The sequence below is a fragment of the Brachyistius frenatus genome, unplaced genomic scaffold, assembly GCF_029030835.1.
Source record: "Brachyistius frenatus isolate BFR_SWC_R1_liver_20210118 unplaced genomic scaffold, ASM2903083v1 Contig_33, whole genome shotgun sequence".
NCBI lineage: Eukaryota > Metazoa > Chordata > Actinopteri > Embiotocidae > Brachyistius > Brachyistius frenatus.
In genome coordinates this window covers 822,276-828,037 of record NW_027210632.1, presented here as the reverse complement: position 1 = coordinate 828,037, position 5,762 = coordinate 822,276, and positions in this window count along the sequence as shown.

Genomic DNA, 5,762 nt, shown 5'->3' with positions numbered 1-5,762 from the left:
GGGTAAAAGTCCAATATTTGACTGTTTTGTTCAAAGCGAAGCAAAATATTACTGTTGTGAACTAAAAAACCAAAACGATGATCTGAAAGATGCTAAATTGGCTCCTTACATGAAGCCATTGGATCCGTTGTTAATACTAAAATACAGATTCATGCAAATATGTATTTTTCATTAATTAAAGCACCCGAATAGTTGTCTTTGAGATATTTCCTGGTCACCTCAATCAGCTATTTCTCTTTACCACCCAAAGAGACTATCTGACTGCATCCTGGAACAGCTTACATCTGAACATGAAAGCACGCCGACCCTTTAGGATGGGGTGTTGCAATAGGCATTTTTATTTTATAACTCAGCATGCTGATCAGGTTAAAAGCTTAAAATGATGACACATGCTGGGTGCTAATATGAGGAAACTAAGAGCCCCATTTATGACTCATTCATAAATTTTATGCAGTGCATTCTTGGACACTCACTGCACTCAGAGACCTTTCCAATTGTCACCACATTCCCATACGGTCTCCGTCTCTTTCATACTCAGCCTGCTTCCGTCAACCATGAATAATTGATAATCCAATGCGATCTTGGACTTTAAGAGTTTGAGTGCTCTGTATCTGTCTCATAATGATTAGTGGAAGGGTCACACAGCTCAAGCCCCTCGGTCGCCAGCATCCGCCCTTAATCCTCCTTAATCCTCAAAACAATGGGCTCCTCCATGCAGGGAACTGTGACAGATTTATATCATCCTGCTCAGAGGGATCAGTGTGCCTTCACACAGCCAACACAACAATGATAGCAGTTTAGAACTGCCTGCCCTTTTAAGTGCCAAGACCAACCCTATACATGACACAAACCACAGACGAGGTAAGTAATGAAAATGTACATGAGATTTGAGGTGATGTTATAGAGACACTGTTCTCTCCTCAGTGTGATTGATGTTTTAGGGTTAACATGCTTACTCCATCCAACCCCATCTATTCCCAGCCACCCTAAATTATGTTTCATACGGAGGGATCAGGTGTGGCTTGTTGTCTGTACAGCTCGGAGGACTTGCTTTGGTGTCAGCTTTGGATTCTGACAAAAGAGCTGATGTGATTCAGACTGAAGGAAAGAACCTGTAATGCAACACAAGAAGTGGATGGCTAAAATATCCCCACAGGTACACAAAATGAGAGTAGTGCAGCACTAAGACGTGTGTTCAGACTGACAATAGTTCTGCTGCACTCGCTCTTGGTAGATTACTTTTCAGGGTCATAGCACTATAAATGTGTACATGGGTCTTTTGTAACTTGGGGACATCTTTAATTCTTTGCTGTGATTATAGTCTGGAAACCCTGTTAGCATAAAGGTTTGCCGACCCACTCTGAAAGGCGGACCAATGATCCCCCAGTGAGGGTGGCTAAGAGTGACACGACCTTTACGTAGTTCCAACATTATCAGCACTGGTAGAGTTACAGCGCACAGCGTACAGTGGTCAGTACTGATTGGTTAAGGGCTGCTAAGTCCAATAGGATGCAACAACTGGAAACAATTCTCCATGGAGTGTAGCCAGACCCATGTATTCAAACAGTGAATTTGGATCTGGTATTGCTTTGAGAGCAATCAGCTACTTTTAATGCAAACTCTTCAAATGAGCAATTATCAATAGTGAACAACAGCCTTTCTTTTATACATCACGTGCATCATCACACAACTCACTGCAGGCAGTTTAAGGTACCGCAAGTATCATAGCCTGAAACGACGGGAACTAAAATGATGAACAGTATCCACAAGGTGGGTTTATACTTGGATTTCCTGAAGTGACCTGTAATCTGTAAAGAAGCACACAAGAATCACAAAAAAGTGACTTGTGTTATTGGGCTACCTAAATAAAATTGACTTGACGAGTTCATGATAGCATGCAACATGCACAATTTTGCTCTAACTTACAAATCAAGCAGGCTACATTAACAGTAGAGAGTGGTGGACAAAGCAAAGTCAGGACAGGCACATACCACTGCACAAGGGAGGCTCTTACATAGACATGCATTAGGTATAGTAAAAATGGTAATCGCATGGCACAGTGTCAGACTTTAAAAATCCTTAAATCAGACCATAATGTAGGTGATTACTGGTTACGAACATTCAACAAAATTTGTTAATAATAAAAAACTTGCTGTAAAATCCTGTCCTATTTATTCTAAAATGGGGTGTAGTGTTGTGGCTTCTTATACACATATAAATTCAGAGAGGCTTCGGTCCTTTCTGGACCTAATTTAATCGTCTCATAGTGACACAGCTAAACAAAAGCACCTTGTATTGTTTGTTTACCCGCTGTGCTTTTTTTCAGTCTGAAGACCCACAAATCATGCAACTGACCCAAAACTAAAAGAGCAAGATGAAAATTAAATCAGCATACAAAATGTTAATCGATTGCGTTCATATATTTGCAACAATTATTACAGTTCATATAATAATTCCCCAAACCTGCAGTTACCCAGACTTGTCAGCAGATGCATTCACGCTGAGTTTACAAAGTCATTATGATTGCTTCCAACATACCTAAATTATACAGCACCTATTGGCAGGCCTTTTGACCTACCCAAAGACATACTATGAATACTCTAACACTGTGTTTTAGATTCAGAACAGCTTCCACCCTTGAACATTATGATAATCTTTCCAACTAGGCATGCGACTGAAAATTTTCTATCTATGCACCAAAAAAAAAAAAATCACCCATTATATCTGTATCTGAAAGTGCACATACATGCACAAAATACTGGATGCATCCATAAGAAAACAGCAGCATGGAGACGTACAATAACAGCCATTATTACTTGGCATTCGGGGGTGACATCAATCAGAGCCAGTCTTTCTAAGCACTGTGATGGTACAAAACTGCTCAGCCAGAGAGCTGATTTAATAGAGCATGGTCTGATAAAGTCCCAGCAGAGATCACTTCATGGCCAATAGGTTGTTCAGGCAGCTAATTGGTCAAAAAATAAAACCTCTCTCAGGAATTGGATTCAATGTTATCACAGTGAGTCTGGCACACTATTAATGAGTTGCATTGGCTCCTTTTAGCCCCCTAACTATATTCCTGTGCATGGGGACATGTATTTGGGCATAATTATGGTGATGATGACCAAATGTTTACTTTATAAGCAGAGCCTGTACACATGAGGATTTCTGCAGACTCCATACAGTTGTAATAACATGGAGAGTAATGATGCGGGCACATAACCTCAGCTGTTCAGTTGCTTCACAGCAGACCATCCAACACTTTTATTGATCCATGGATCTCTAAAGAGATATAAAAAAATAAATAAAAATAGGAGAACAGAATTTTCATATCCCTTTGATCTTCACTTCAGTACAGTAACCTATGTATCGTGTGAAAAAGGAATCCCAGCCTCAGCACTGTCAGTGTCACTTTACATATTGAGCTAAAACTGCAGAACATTGCTTTGAAATGAGCCAAAGAAAGCTGCAAAATGAATGGTGTTGACATCACATCTCGATTGAAGCAACATCATTTATGTGTTACAACAACTCTTACTTCAGTGATTAACGCAATTGGAAAATGTGTTGAAAGGAAAAGCTTTGCGGGACACAACAACATTGTGTCAGAGACGTGGAAACCCAGCGATGGTGAGGAATGATGGTGTGTGAGCGTGAATGACGTAGCTTCACTGTGAGGATGGGGCTTCTTAAGTGCTGCTGCTTGCAACAACAAGGCTAACGTTAAGCGAGCGGTAGGTGGTCCTAACTTTGAAGCATGGACTGTATATGGAAGTGCACGTATCTTCTGGGCCTGAAAACCGAGGCTAATGTACAAGTTCCTTAAACCGTAAAACCACAGCGGTCCGCTAGGGGTTGGCTACAGAAAGACTCAGACTCCCAATCACTTCTCTCGTGAAATACAAAGTCAATACATTTTCTCCACGAGAGATAATGGTTTCAATCGGCACAATCGTCTTGTGGCGGTCCATCTGAAAACAATCCCGTCAGTAATTAGATAATAGACTTCAAAAAGTGGCATGTTTCGGGGCGTCTGTTTGATTGACAGACCCGTCCAAATAGCAAGATTGTGACGGATGAAATCTCGAGGCTTCAGAACGGCAATTATCAAACCATTAGGTGACATTACGGTTGGCTGACACTTCAATACATCGATAAAAAGGAAGCCACGGCGAGGAACATTTTATTCACTCAAACGTTCATTCAGGGATTATAGAGGATATTAGTAACTAAGTTAGCCAACACTGCCAAACATAGGATTAATGCTTTACTTTGTGCTACATGCTCAAATGTTATGCACAAATGATAAAGCAACATGATGTAACTTCTGCCATTCTGGCCACGAGTGACAATTACAGGGTTCAGGTAAACTGTCTTGATAAACTGTCTGGCCTTGATAAAAAAAAATAAAAAAAATAGCTGAAGTGCACCGAGTAATGTTGTTTATGGCGCAACTACACCAAACCATCTATTAGCCCTTCCATACAGTCAATCACATCCCACAACAACATCATTTCATGGTGTTTTGGGTGACATGGTGTACCAGTGCGTGGTGTATCTACCGATCGGCAGAGGCATCGATTGTCTGACATTTCACCCGCTGCATCGTCCTCATCTGCCTCACCCCTTCAGCACATCACCCCCCCCCTCGCTCCCTCTTTACATCTTCATCTCCAGCTCCACCCCCTCTCTGTTCTCCCAGCGAATCTCTCCTCGTCTTCCCTCTCCTCGTGCCCACCGCGGCGTGACAGGTGACTGACGACGCTAACAATTGTGGGTGCGGCTGCCCCTGCTCAGTCGAGCACAAGCTGCATGATAAATTACCCTCATCAGTTTGTTTTGCCAACAGCCCGCACAGGTCACCACCAAGGCCGGTCGTGACATTTTGTTGCATACTGTATATGCAAATACCTGCCAATCAATTAGCACGCTGCTCCCCCCGCTGCCCATTGTGATTAAAATGAATTGATTGTGGGCTAAAATCAACACCGGCCAGTCTGCCAACAGCTCAGGGGTCATCGGGACACAACAGAGGATATGGGAGGAACATGTTTTAACTTGAAGTAATGTTGCCGTTTCTTCCCCTCACTATTCTTTATCGCCATCTCATAACCACGGGCATAAAACACAGTGAAATTTGCTGAAAATGAGAAAACTCCAGTGTAAACAGACTGAGTAATAAATGTGAAGGAGGCTGTCAGGGCTTTCTGAAGATCAGGTTGATATGTGATGGGAAAATGACGGTGGCAGCAATATTTTGCGGAGCTTGTAGCCTGAAGGTTATCCAAGTAGACTCGTGTGTTCTGTTTGCGTTTTTACATGTGTGCCGCAGAGGAAGGCGTGCATGCTCAGGGTTTTGACTCAACAATGACAAGACTGATGGACAAAGAGCAAGCGCTTTGCAGGCACTGAGAAGAAGAAACAAAAAATACAACCAGCTTTTGATTTAGTATCAAAGGCTTAAAAGGCAGGGTAAACAACTCACTGATGGTTTACGGAGAGGCTGATTAAAGGAAGAACTTATCATTCAAAACCATGCCTGCTTACATAAACAATGTTTGCACAGGAAGAGTAGAGAGCGAGGTAATAGAGGGCACAATTCTAAAGTGATAATTTTTTGTTTTTTTCAAACATGGAAACTCGCAGTGAATTCAAATTTTTTTTTTTCATACTAATCTATTACAGCTGAGGAACAATAAAGGCTTTGCATCTGAAAGTAAATTCATTCATAAACACAGGTTGTTGTTTTTTTTTTACACTGA